This window comes from Brassica napus, chromosome C1 (genome assembly GCF_020379485.1).
Source record: "Brassica napus cultivar Da-Ae chromosome C1, Da-Ae, whole genome shotgun sequence".
NCBI classification, from domain to species: domain Eukaryota; kingdom Viridiplantae; phylum Streptophyta; class Magnoliopsida; order Brassicales; family Brassicaceae; genus Brassica; species Brassica napus.
In genome coordinates, this window is record NC_063444.1 from 30,345,013 (window position 1) to 30,360,672 (window position 15,660).

Here is a 15,660-nt window from a genome sequence, read left to right on the forward strand (position 1 = left end):
CTGAAGAACCTGATACTGAATAATGTCTGAAAGAAGACATAAGTGGAAAGGTTCAAAGAGAACCTGATACTGAAAGATGTCTGAAAGAAGGCATAAGTGGAAAGGTTCCAGAAGAACCTGATACTGAAAAATGTCTGAAAGAAGGCATAGATGAAAATGGTCAAGATGAACCAAATAAAGATGATCCAGATGACGAAAAGGGAACAGAAAAGTATGAGATTTCCATCAACTACACCCTTGATGAAAAAGTTATAAGATAAAATATGTTGATGGAATGTTCTCCTTTTCTGTCCAAAGAGATCGATCATAAAAGTGATGATCCCGATCCAAGGTCCATTTTGGAATGTTAAAAAGACATGATTGGGAGGAGTGGCAGAAGGCCATTCAAATTGAATTATTCTCCCTGAATAAAAGAAATATCTTTGGACCTATAGTCATAACGCCTGAGAATATAAATCTTGTTGGGTATAAGTGGGTATTCGTGAGAAAAGTAACACGATATAAAACCTGATTAGTTGCTCAAAGATTTTCTCAGAGACCGGAAATTGATTTTGAGGAAATGTATTCTCCGGTAATGGATGCAATTATGTTCAGATTTTTGAAGAGCCTAATGGCATCTAAAAATCTTGAAATGCATCTTATAGACGTTTTGACTACATATTTGTATGGATCGTTGGATAACGATATATGTATGAAACTCCTGAGGGATTGAAAATGCCAGGGGCATTGAAAGAAAAAAAAATCCAGGGAGATTTGTTCGGTCAAGTTACAGCGATCACTTTACGGATTAAAGCAATCCGACGCAGGTGGTACTAGGCCTGGGCATTTTACCCGGACCCGAAGACCCGAACCGGAACCGACCCGAAAATACAGGTTCGGGTCCGGGTCCGGGTCCATGCTAAGTACCTATTGGGTCTTTTTTTTTTGGACCCGCGGGTGTCGGTTTGGGTCCGGGTCCTACCCGAGACCCGTTCGGGTACCCGAAGTACCCGCAAATAATTGTATATATTTGGGTGATTGGGTATATTTTTGGTATTTTGGATTTTTTTTCAAGTTTCGGGTTTGGATTTTCGGGTATAATTGTAGGTTTTTGGTGAAATTTTAGATTTTTAGAAAATATAATTTGGGTATTCGGGTAAAATTCGGGTATGTCTTGGGTTTTCGGGTCTGATTTTGGATAAATTTTTGGGTATTTTTGCGGTTCTTCGGGTATATTTAGAGTTTTCGGGTCCAGTTCGGATACTTCGGGTCTATTTCGGGTCCTAAATACCCGAACCGACCCGGATCCGAAATATACCCGAAAATTTTGGGTATTTTACGGGTATTGAAATTATAGACCGAACCGACCCGGACCCGACAAGATCCGACCCGGAACCGACCCGAAAAGTTGTAGGTACCTATATGGATCTAAATTGCTAGGACCCGAAGGACCCGGACCCGACAATACCCGACCCGAACCCGACCCGAAGACCCGGATGCCCAGGCCTAGGTGGTACAATCGCTTAAGTGAATATCTTTTGAGTAAAGGATATGTGAATGATGCGATATGTCCATGCGTTTTTATAAAGAAATCGTCATCTGGCTTTGTGATCATTTCTGTATATGTAGATGACCTGAACATAATTGGAACTCAAAAAGAGGCTGATGATGCTCGAATTCATATGAAAGAGGAGTTCGAAATGAAAGATCTCGGAAAGACAAAGTTTTGTCTTGGGCTCCAAATAGAGCATCTCCGAGAAAGAATAATTGTGCATCAATCAAATCATATGAAAAGGTTATTGAAACGCTTTTGTATGAATAAAGCGACTCCTTTGAGTACTCCAATAATAAATAGATCTCTTGATGTTGAAAGAGATGTTTAAAAGATCCTGGTAAGATCTTACATAAATAAGTACTTTGGAGATGCTAATGGTAATAAAGCATATGTGAGCTTATATGTCTTGCAAGTTGTATTTGATAAAATATAGTTTTAGACACTAATGTCTTTGCGAGATATAGCTCATTTCCTATTTATGGAAATTAGAACGGCGTTGAGAACATATCCGTTCTCTCCAAGGTACGTATTGATTTAGGATTGATTTATCCTAGAAACCCCGAGTTTGGTATGGTTTTGCAGATATATGCTATTTATAAAGTCGAACGTAAACCGGATATGGTTTTACAACTGGTGGAACCGCGATCTCTTGGCGGTCCCAGAAACAAACTCTGGTTGCGACATCTTCAAATCATACAGAAACTATTGCGCTTCACAAAGCATGTCGAGAATGTGTGTGGCTTCGGTCAATGAGTCACCACATACAAGAATCAAGCGGAATAGTTAACGAGAAAGAGCTGACGAAAATATTTGAAGATAATTCGGCGTGGGTCGCTCAACTCAAAGAAAGCTATAACTAGAGTGAAGTACATCCCTCCAAGATTTTTCTCGTACATAAGAGAGCTCGAAAAATATAAAGAAGTAGACATCGAATATGTACGATCATGCAACAATCCAGCTGACTTGTTCACCAAAGCTCTTCCGACTACAACATTCCGAAAACACGTCTACGGTATCGGAATGTGGCATTTGCGTGACCTGTGAAGAAAAAGCTATGTCCATTATTTTCAGGGGGAGATTACGGCAGTGTACTCTTTTTCCCTTGTCATGGTTTTTGTCCCAACGGGTTTTTCCATGACTAGGTTTTTAACGAGGCACTACGTAATACAAGATGGATGATCAAGGGGGAGTGTTACAAATGTGATCATCCACGTATGAGGACACTAAGCATCCTCTCTCATTGTTTCTGCTTTATCATTAGTACATATGTCACTTTGTCCTTGTCTTTATCTTTAAATGTTACCGACATAGACATCTACCTATGAATAGAGAGGCTGTACTTGGTTATTTTAATAATCTGAATAAGATCAACTCTTCTTCTCCTCTTACGACCAAACTCTTCCTCTCTGTCTACTTATCACTTTCTAACATACATATACAATAAATTATTATCTCTCACAAGTCACTATCATCTCTCTCTCTCATTTTGATCCTCTTTTCTTTATACACAAACTTTGATTATCATATATTACTTCACCGTTTATTCAGAAGAGAATAAACGTTTCCATCACAAGAATAATAATGTGTATTAATCTCGAGTCTGATTAAGAAGTGTGGCATGTATTGGTAGAGACAATGGGTTAGTCAGAGTTGTGATTAGTGCTCTGAATTTTAATTAACTTCCACTTGAAACGTCCTGGCCCAGAAATTTTTGGAATTTTTCTTCTAAATTCTAAGTAAATTTTCAATAAACATTAATCAAGTGCCATAAACAATAAGAATAAGGTTTGTAAGCTCCCATGAAATTTATCCAAATTCATAAATATTGTCATGGTCTTCGTAGTCTCGCAGCTCGGTCCACACAACTAATCTTCATCTTCATCACAAAAGAAGGTATCTAACATCAAGCGATGAATTCCATACTAACAACCTAAATTATGTTTCATATCATTCCTTACTTAGTCATTTACTACCAAGATGTTTCTTACAACATAGCCTTTTCTTACTACTTGGTCAATTTTATCATGTTCGACCCGAAAGTTGAATTATGATCCCAAGGTCCTTCATGACCACAAAGGTCCATCTCGACTCGGAAGGTTCATCACGACAACAAAGGTTTCTCACCACCGTAGCTAACATATGACCCGAAGCCAAAATACATTCGTGATATCTTTTACGGCTAGAAACCAAAACGTACTTTCGTTATTTAAATTCATTTTCTTAATCATGTATGTTCCTTATTTAATCTCATTCTTAATTAGTTTTCTTAACGTTTTCTATTCAAAAAGCCAACTCTAGATTTACGTTTTTTCCCACACAAATTTCGCAATTTAATCAATTTATCATTACATCCAATTTAACTTGTCTCATCCTAAGAACATGAATAATGTTTTTCAAACTCTGAATTATTTTGAAGAAAGAAGAACGAATTTTCCAATAAACACAATACTAATTCATATAACCTAGCATTTCCATATCAAATTCGCTAAAACTATGTTAAAAAGGTTGTCATGAATGTCGTCCTCACTTTAGTTAGAACTATGTTAACAAGTAACCATATAGTACAAACTAGGATGTTACAAACATGTTAAACAGTATCAACACACTCGACTTACAAATTCATTTCTTTGTGAATTGTCTGTACTAGTTTCCATCGTAAGAGGGTTTCTATCTATATAATTTTTGTACATACCTTTGAAAAATACATTAGAAACTCTATAAATTAATAAATACCATAAATCAATATTTTTTTCCAGTTCCAAGTTGGACCGGTTTAAAATATGACACAAATAGATAAAATAATAACATAATAACTTTTAAAAAAACCATGTAAATATATGGTCTCATTAAAATTATAAATTAATCATTTATATGTATAGACATTTTATATAAGTACAAACCAACTATTATATTGTTTATTTTATATTCACGACATAATTATCTTTATATTTTCTTAAGATTTAATATATTTTGATGAGATTTAGAAAAATTATATCTAAAACAACATTTAAATTTTATGAAACACATTTTATACAAAAAATAATATAATTAAACTAGTATAAATGTGGAATTTCAAAAAGTTAATTAATGTACATATATAATAAAATCAAATATTTTTCTTATTTTAGGAAAATATATATTATAATAGAAAAAAAAAACTAATTTTTTTTTTTGTAAATTAATAACTCTATAAATTAACAAAATACCAAAGTCCTAACATTATTAATTTATAGAATTTTTACTAGCGTACAGTCCATCATCATGAGTGAAACCATGTTAATTCAATCTAGGGCTAAATAAGGCACACTTGAAAAGCAACAACTAGGCCTGGGCGTTTTTAACTCAACCCGAAGTACCGACCTTAACCCGAACCGGAAAAACCGAAATCGAATCCGAACTGTTTTACAAAAATATCCGAATGGGACTTATGAGCTTACTACTTTGGACTTTGGTTATAACCCGAACCGAACCGAAATCCGAATTAGAATCCGAAGATATACGAAATTAGTTAAATATGTTAATGTTTTTAAATATATTAAGGTGATTTAGATATTTTAGAGTATTCAAAATATTTTTGTAGTTTGTTTTATTTGTTATTTTGAATACTTTTTAGTTAATTTAGATAGTTTAACTAATTTTTAATTAGATTTGTAAATAATTTATATATTTTGAAATTTTTTTGGTCAATTTTCGAGGTTTTTAAAAATATATTTTTGTACGATTTTAAACATTGGTTAAATCCGATCCGAACCAAACCCGGAAGGAACCGAACCGAACCCGATCCTATAATTAGTAAAAACCAAATGGTACTTATGAGCATAACACCGAAAATCCAAAAATCCGAATCACCCGGACCGAAACCGAACGGACCACCGAACGCCCAGGCCTAGCAACAACCTTCCAATCAGTAGTTAGCCATTAACTAAAAATATTCAAGGAATCCAACATTAAAGAGTAAAACCATGATACATAATACTTCATCATTTCAGCACAACTGAGACCTTATATTTGTTAGAAAGTGTAAGTGCGATTTGTGACAGCTCATCAAAACTTGATCTAGTAACGCAACTGCCCAGTTGGACAACCAAACCAATGTCTCTAGTGTTCTTGTGTTTCCCAGCAAAAGTTCCATGAACGAAGCAACGACATCCGGCTTTGCAACTTTAAACGATGAAGCCGGAAAGATCATGTCTTGTGGGCCCAAGTAGCTATTAACACGTTTCTCCTGTAAAACAGAAGATGGTATCATCAGGCAGACTAAAACCCCTTTTTACATAAGACACATGAAGTATATACCCCATATTAGCTAAAAATGTAAAGAACATGCATTTTTGGATTGTTTGTACTTTGTAATGTTCCAAAAATGCATGTTCTTTGTAATACAGTAAGGAAAGAATAGTAAAAGAGGTTCATGGTGAAGCTACCACTGCAGTGTTCCAGTCTTCGATCAGTTTTATAAAATATTATTTTCTTTAATCCAAGTGAGTTCTGTAGCAGCTTTGCGACACCAGGAACCGCAGATCGCAAAATTGTTGTTTTAAGAGTCAACGTTTTCACCTTTAACGTCCGGAAACAAACACCACAGAAGTCGGCAATAAATAGCATGAAGTCGGCATTAGATAGCATCGAGCAGCAGCAAGCACCTCCTGGCGGTGACCGCTGGAGTCTCGTCTCCGGTGACCGCTGGAGTCTCGTCTCCGGTCACCGCGGGTCTCGTGTCCGTTTTAAGCGCGCCGCCTCAACCCTTCGCCTCCTCCTCTCGTCTCTCCTTCTTGTTCGTGTGTCTGGGTTCAATGGGTCTCTCCGTCGAAACAAACTGAAACCAAAGGTGTCTTTGGTCTCTCTAGAGCATGAACGAGGTCTGATTAGTCGAGGTAAGCTTCGGGAGGCCTGGATCTACCTTTAGTCACTGATTGCGCTTGGATCTGGGTCAGATCCGAGATCTGAGTCTCGCCGGAATGCACGACGCGTCCCTGCCGTCACCGCTTCTGTCTCATCGTCTCACTCCAGTCGGTCTCCTCTTCTGTGTAGTTCCAAGGTTGTTGTAGAGCTTCTCCTCTCTTTATCGAGTGAAAGGTGGATGAGAGGCGCTCCACCGAGAACCTCTTTTCTTAGTTCAAAAGGCACAACTGTGGCGTTCGTTGGTAATCGATTGGCTTCTCCTTCTTGCTCGTGACGCCGTTTTACTTGGATTTTGAAGACATCCCGTTGTGAAGGCAACTTCCGCATTAAAGCGGAGATCTCTCTTGCCGATTTGAGTCCTTGTTTTCGAGGAGTCATGACTCCTCCTGCGCTCCATTTCCCTTGTTCCGAAGCTCCGACAGTCGGTTTAGTGTGCCGCATCTCATGTGTCGCGTGGCCGGTTGGGGAGCCAATTTGTACCGCCTACGCTTGACCACTAACCCGAGTTTCCATTGTCAGCAGCATCGATTTGGGTTGGTACTTTTATCTAATGTCGAGAAAGCTTGGGTTTGTTTGGTTGACGTCCTCCTCCAGTAGTGTTCTGGGGTGGGAGCAGTACACCTCCGTTGAAGCTGATTGTAGCCGAACTTTCATTACTAGTAATGACATTTACAATTTAGAAAAATAAAAAAAAAAGCATCTGGCAGTAAGAATGACAAAGAAAAAGTGAATACCAAATCAACAAAAGAACATACACTTTCATGTTTCCGGAACATTTACCTATGGATCATGATAAAAGGAGGATTCTGTAATCATTAAAAATCTAAGGATGCAAAAATGGCAACATACCTGACGAAAGCTAAAACCAACAGTAAGGTTTTCTACGTTCTGAAACTTTTCTAGCATCCCTTCCAGCATCACATGATAAACATCCTTCAGGGGACCATCGAGATCCCTGGAGAGATCAAGCTGAATGCACCAGAATCGAGGTAAGAAATAGGGAGTGTTTATTTTAGCCTCTTTTAAAGAGGGGACGTCAGCTAAATTACATTCTGGCATAAAATCTATCAATCTAAGGTAACTGATGCGAGGAGCCACGATATGAAATTTGTGAGGCGCCAAAAGGAGTGAATTCTATATCCATCTTCTAACGCGCAGCGATTCACTCAGATCAAGAAAAGAAAGGAAACCACTATACTTCAATGTCAAGCTTTCCAGCATTGGACAACCAGACAGAATTTTAGGGAAGGATTCATCAGAGAATATACAGTGGCTCATCGACAAGTTCTGTAGTGATGTCCAAGAAACTGTGCACCTAGGAATCATCTTAACGAGTTTTGAATCCAAGGTGAGTTGCTTTAGAGATGGATTGTTGAAGAAGAAATCTGGAAAGTGTAATAAGTATCTAAAAGCACAGAAAGCATCTCCACGTTGCGGGGCATTGCAAACTTGATCAAGCTATCAACGTGGTGATTCCTTGTGTCTGGTGCACAGGTTGGGATATCCAGGTAGAGATAGAATGATTTTGACAGCCGAGTAGCTGGCTAGGGTTTTTCTAATCGATTCAATTGGCACTTTAAGGCGAGAAAAAGAGAGACAAGGTGTCCCGCACCATACATGCCTCCATTGTTTGGACAAGATGCTAGTTGCCATGGCTAGTTTGGTCGGTAAGACAGAGAGGATATGGTGGAGGATCTCGTCTGGTAGATAGCTGATTGAGTCTACATCGCTGAAGAGGTCGCTAGGGTTTTGTGCACCTGCAGGGGCGGTGGTTTCCTCCTGAGCTGGTTTATTACGCCGTCCATGGAGGTGTCCTTCCATGGTTGTGGGGTATCATTCAATCTTCTGTCTAAAAGTTTTGGACTTGAGACACGCTTTTCTCGAAATAATATGAATGTAAAGTTAAAATAATAATAGATACTGAAATAATAATAATCATAACCAAAAGATTATGATTTGTAATCTTTCCATTTATCTATGACGGTGTAATCTCCTATATAAGGAACCTCTATGTTATGAATAAAGATAGATTTTTCCATTACTTTTATAACACGTTATCAGCACGAAACCCTAAATCACTAAGCTAATACCCAAATCGAAAAACCCTAAAACCCTAACCCTAGCCGGCGATCCGACGAACCCTAAACCCTGATCGCGTCTCTTGTTCCCGCATATGTTCCAGCTCGCGTCCCGATCAGCTTCAGCCCAAGGCGTTCCTGAACCTAGCTCAGACGTTCGCGACCCGAGAGCAGCTCCAGCACACGACCTCTTCCTCGTTCGCGACAGCATCAGACAGCTCGCGTCCGACAATCAAGGCGTTCCCGATCAAGAAACAAAGGACGTCTGCGACTCGATCCATTCCAGCTCGCGTCCCGTTCGTGTCCAGCTCACGGTTCAACTCCTTTGGTGGTCCGATTCAACAATCATCTAAGGTTAAAAGGTAATTCAAAACCTAAGAACCCATAATCGAACATGGATTGATTGATAAAGAATGAAACCCTAAAACCCTAATCTTTATGAATCAAAACCATAGGTAATAGATCAAAAATCCAAATTGAGTAAATCGAAGCTCTAAAAGTTCGATACCCCAAACCCTAAATCATGTTCCTACATGATTAAAACCCCAAATCGGTTTTTACAAGTTAAAATCCGATAAACTCCAACCCTATATCTATAAACCCTAAATAATATAAGTATCAAAATTAATTATACTATAATTATCAAATCACATATTAAAACCCTAATCGAATATTTTGAAATCAAAACTGTTTTCGGTTTTGATCATTGAGGTTTTAAATCTGATTGAATATGATGCTATGTTGCTAGAATTGTTTGACCGTTAAATTGATAGATTTATTTTCTCATCCTGCTTGGTTAATTGTTCATCTGATTTAAAATTGTTTAAACCAACCAGCCTGTTAAAACATTGATTGAATCCGATAGGTTGCTAGCTTGCTTTGCTTATATAATCCGATAGGTTGATAGATTGATTGATGTTTACTTGTTTAAAATCCGAATGATCTGATTGCATGATTCTTGAGGTTTAATATCATCTGCTAGGATTGATAGTTTTGTAATCTGATATGTTTTAAATAAAAACCCTAAATAATTCGTATGATAGGTTATATTGATCTGATTTGGATGTCTTTGAGAATTGAGAATATGTATGCTAGGTTGATAGATTCATGATAAAATCTAATGTCTTGAGGTTTAAGATTGTATGCTAAGTTCGATTAAATTGATTGATCTGATTATATGTTTTTGAGGTTTGATAAATTCGGATACTATATAAATTATTTACACACGGTTTATGCTAAATACCAATCAGCCTTGAAACTGATTCATTGAAATTCATGCTTGAAATCTATATTCTAGTATTGCTAAAATCAGCCTTGAAACTGATTGAGTGATTAACAAATCTTTTTACTAGTCTTGCTAAAATCCATTGATTGTTAAACCTTAATTGCATGATTAATTGAATCCGTTTTTGCTAGTCTTAATAAACCATAATATTATGAGCACATAGAAATAGTATTGTTGAGCACATAGAAATAGTATTGTTGAGACTTGCCAGAAATTGACTGATTGATTAAATGCCTTTAAGATTGATAGTTTCATTGTCCTCACAAGATTGAAATCCGAATTGATTGTTTTTAAGAGTAAGGCCGCATGAAAATTATACCTAAATATTGAGTGATATATGATTTGAGATGTCGAAAATCAACTGGATTTTGCTGCCCTAAATCTCTCTGGAGATAATTATTTACGGTGGGCATTGGATATAAAGATTATCCTAAAGTCAAAAAGACTTGGTGAATGTATCATAGAAGGCAATAATGCCAAATGAGAAAGATTGATACAGGGCAATATTAATTATTAGCCATTATCTTATTAAGAGTCTCAAATATCAGTATCTGACTATAGAGAATCCTCTAGACCTTTGGACAGAGTTAAAAATCGAGATATGATCACCAAAGAACGGTGTTATTACCACAGGCCCTATTTGATTATAGGAATCCCAGAATCCAGGACTATAAGTCCGTGGATGAGTCTATTGCTAACTGAGAAAAATAATGGATTACTGATGAGAAACAGTGAATTGAGACCTCCTAGATTAACCCCATTACCTGATACCAATAAGGCCGCAAAAGAAAAAAAGGTAACCACGTCCAGAATGATAGACCACACAGCCATGGCCGTGGAGGGTGGAAAGGACGTGGCCATGGCCACTATAACACATTTGGCCGTGGGAATCACTATGGCAGAGGCCGTGGGTAACAACCCAATTTGAGCCATGGTCAAGGCAGTGGCCGTGGTATATCCTTTAAACCACAAAGCTCGACCAAATCAGTGTGCCATAGATGTGGAGTGGGGAACCATTGGGCTAAGATATGAAGGACTCCCAAACATTTTTGTGACCTCTATCAAAGAGAGTCTGAAAGGAAAGAATCCTGAAACCCACTTGGTCTATAAAGATGGTGAAAATAATTTCGAACATGATCAAGATGATCTTATGGAATATGAGACTTATGATTGCCTAAAAGAATCAAGTTGATAATCTGATTTCGACATCAAACTTGTGTGATTGCTTTGCTTGTATGCTTTCTCTGATTTTTATCTCCTTGAATTTATTTCTATTACATTGTCTGCTTAGATTAAATGAATGAATGATTTTTCTATATGAGTACACTGAAAAACGCCAATATAAGTACTAAAGCAGGTATCGCCAGTCTGAAAGAAAACTATGGCTAGGCTAATATATTATTTCCTAAGGGTATGCATCTAGAAATCAGTGATGCCTTATATTCACCCAGCTCTAAGAGCAAGAGCAGCCTATTGAGTTTTAAAGATATAAGAATGAATGGTTTCCATATTGAAACAATGGGCGAAGGAAACAAAGAGTTCCTTCAGATATATGTATAAAATCGCCCAATACCATAATAAGTCCTAAAGACTATACATGCATTCTCTACTGGCCTAGACTATGCATAGATCAGTATGATAGAGGCTAAAAGCCTGCGAAAATATACACTTTATGGCACGACCGGATTGGCCATCCTGGTCCAAACATGATGCGAAAATTGATAAAGGCACACATTAAAAGATAAGAAGAGTTATCCCAAAGAATCTCACGTGTGTAGCATATACACAAGGGAAACTCATTAGGCCATCACCAGTAAAACGGCTACGAGCCCCTTTTTCATAAATAAAGATTATATGTCTAGATAATACTGGTGAATACATGTCCCAAGCGTTTAAATGATTATGGTATGTCCATGGGGGTAAGTGTGGAAAATTTTGTGATACATGTCCATACCAAGAACGGCTTGGCCAAAATCTTTTAAAACGCAAATAGCTGATTGATAGACCATAACTTATGAGGTCAAAACTCCCATTCACAGCTTGGACCACACAAAATTTACATGCACCTAAGTTAATACGCATCAGACCATTTAGTAAACATAGATATCCCCTATCACAATTATTAACGGGTCAAGAGCCAGACATACCCCATCATAAGACATTTAGATGTGCTGTCTATGTACTAATTGCTCCACCACAGAGAACTAAGATGGGACCTCAAAAGGAGGATGGAGATATATGTTGGATATGATTCTCCCACAATTATAAAGTACTTTGAGCCAACTATGGATGATTATATTTGAGGCCAGGTACACAGATTATTTTAAGACCAGGAGGAAAAAAAAATAATAAAGCTGGTAAAAGAATAGTAAGCGAAACAGAATGGCATCGACCATCATTGTCTTGGCAAGATCCTCAGACTAAATAATGTGAAATAGACGTCCAAAGATTATACATTTACAAAGCTAGCTAATCAAATGCCAGATACATTTGCTGACCCGAAAAAGAATGACTAAGTCATATATAAACCAGCCTGTAAAGCACCAACTAAATTGATGTCCAAGAGAGACACAGTCAAGTTGCTACAGAGTCTATACAAGATAGACCAATAAGTTCCAAAAGATAAGAATCCTTGGAAACAAAAGAGAAAGGTGCATAGAATGATAAAACAAATCCGAGGTCAAGGAAACCATCCCAGACATAAAGATAAGGCCGGCCGGCTCTAAGGTACAGTTACCAAACAATGTAGCTTGGGACGCCAAGCTGCAAAGTATTAAAGGTCCTGATAATAATGAATCTCAATCGATTATATCATGTCTGGAACATAATGGAACACAATAAGGAATGTTGATATAAGATGATACAAGGTAGCACTTGAATTTATGAATATAAGCGAGGATCATGAACACACGTCAATATAAGAGTGTGCACTCGTAGAACAGATTGGATTGAATGGAAACGTGGGGTTAAATAGTTTAAGGAAGAAAGACGTATTTGGCCATATGATTAAGACCCCATATGATGTTAAAACCAGTGGATATAAATGGGTCTTGTGAGGAATAGAAATCGTGAGATAGAAAGCTGATGTTGTACAAGGATTCTCACAAAGACCAGTAATAGATTATGAGGAGACATACTCCCATGTGGTGGATGCAACTACTTTTAGATTTCTCAAAAAGTCTGGCTATATAAGAGGAAAAGGTTAGACTTGCAGCAAGTTGATGTAGTGACTCCATATTTATGTCCACTGGATAATGAAAGTACTAGAGGGTATTGAGCTGAAAGTACAGCAAGTTCTCGAGAACATTATTGATAATCATCAAAGTATATGATCTGAATATCCTAGGAACCTCTGGATACAATTTCTCAAACAGTTGAATATCTCAAGAAAGAGTTTGAGATGAAAGATCTTGGAAAACAAAGTTTTGTTTGGGATTACAGCTTGAGTACATTAACAATTAAATCCTTGTGCATCAAATAGTATATACAGAAAAGGGTACTCAAGAGATTTAATATGGACCAGTCTCACCCATTATCTAGTACATGGGCGTGAGATCACTTGTTTTGGACACTGATCCATTCAGTCCAAAGGTGGACGATAAAGAAGTCCATTTAGTCCTGAGATGGACGATGCAGAAGTCTTGTTTTAGACACTGATCTGATTGGTCCATAAGAAAGACGATGAAAAAGCCTTTGATTTTGGTTTATTTTATACTAACCAGCCCAAAGAGGGGTTATTTGGTTTTATTGATTTGTTTTCAGACAGGTTATGTTTTACACATGGTGGTACACGCATATCACAGCAACATCATCCAAGATTTCGTGTGTGTGTATTTGAGGTCGATGACTCAATATGTTCGATCAGATTGTGTCATGTCCTAGTAAAGAAGAACCAACTATCATGTTCGAGGACGAAGCATATTCTACCCAAGATCTTCATCACCCACGGATTGCAGAAAATTAGAGAGGTCCAAGGGACCTTCAGTAATGTCCAAATCAGGGGGGAGTAATGTGTGTTGTACTCTTTTTCCTTCACCATGGTTTTGTCCCAATTGGGTTTTCCTGGTAAGGTTTTAATGAGGCAACATTAAAGCACATTACAAGCTCTAAATGGTTATGGCATCCAAGGGGGAGTGTTATGAACCAGATTGTGGATGGCTCATAACCAAGAGATTATGATTTGTAATCTTTCCATTTATCTATGACGGTGTAATCTCCTATATAAGGAACCTCTATGTTATGAATAAAGATAGACTTTTCCATTACTTTTATAACATAATAATAATAATAATAATAATAATAATAATAATAATAATAATAATAATAATAATAATAATAATAATAATAATAATAATAGTAATAATAATAATCTCTACTATATAAAAGAAACTAAATTGAAGTAATTCTAGGTGTGCCACATAGGACAAAATATTCATAACCAATCATTTGTCTATGTCATCAAGGATGTTAAGCTGTTGAGCCACGAATTTGTGCTACGTAATAGGCCCATTAATTTTAATGATCAGTTTGTTTTACTTTACTCTTCGTCTATCCTATGTTGTCACGGCATCTACAGACCCTCCAAAACTCATCGTCTTCCCATCTCCTCTCTATAACGCCTGCGACGGCAACAATGATGAATCAAAGCTATCCTCCAGACAAATCGGCATGTAACTCTCCACATCCCTCCTCTTACTCAATGATATCAATGCCTCTTGAAGATCCCTTAATTAATCACTTTAATGAAACGCATCCCATCTCTCTCCTTTCCTTATTGAGACTATATATATCCCAACCCAACAATCTCTTCCTCAGCAAACGCATCCCAGCACTATGGCAAATCAAACGGCAGTCGCCACCGTGCAATACAAGCCATTCTCCCCTTTTGTTTCAGCAGGACCAGGAGATTCCAAGTTGATGTTTATGCTAATCCATTTCTGGGAAGCTTGCAATAATTCCAAAGGAGGCATCCTTATCGAAACCAAGTATGTGACAGTCGATTTCTTTAATGATCATCATCCACATCGGCTCTCTCATATTCCCTTTTCCACTACATTCTTAGAGTTCCCTGCTGGCGAGTTCTACCAAAAATTCAGTGAAAAGAGTAGTAGGTACTCACTTATATTTTTCCTCCATTTAAACCATGATTAACTCTACGTTCAGAATCTCATTTCATAAATAGATAAAGACACCTACTTAAGCTTGATTTAAAGATAGATGGAGTCTCTAAAACTGATAGGAATCAAAGGTTCGTAAGTTTCTAATCTTCTTATGACATCTACGTTTTGCTGTTGCTTAGGATGGTTATCTCTCAAAAAGACATGATTGCTTACCACGAACATGCCGGAGAAGCCTCAAATTCACATCCGCCAATGCTCGATGCAGTGTCAAATGAGTTCTGGGAACATAAAATTGTGAGGAAGAGCAATGGAGCGGATATCTATAGACTACAGAGGAACGTTAAGAAACGGGACATGTTATGTTTATATAAAGATGGTTTCGAAAGAGAAAAGGCGTGTGTTTTTTATAAGCTAAGACACAAGAATTTGGTAAGATTTTTAGCAGTAACTTGATCGCTTTGGTTACAGAATCGACCGGTGGAGAAAATATTAGAGACTTACGCTCAATTCTTCATTGGCTTCATCATGAAGAAGAAGATTAGGAGTGGTTATAGGAGTTGTAGAAGGTATGTTTTATCTATTCGAACAATGGCCTGAGATTATATTTGATCTGAAGCAAGTAGTATTTTGTTATCGATGATGATCAAGAACCATTGATTTCTCAATTCAAGATTGGAGATGAAACCTACTCATCAAGTAATGGCTCTTTCTTCGAAAATATAAAATACAAAAATTTCAAGT

General features: G+C 37.2%; 1 pseudogene; it reads right to left on the reverse strand.

The window, feature by feature from the left end:
- Positions 1-4,744: 4,744 nt before the first annotated feature.
- On the reverse strand, positions 4,745-8,323 carry LOC106373634 (annotated as a pseudogene).
- Positions 8,324-15,660: the final 7,337 nt, after the last annotated feature.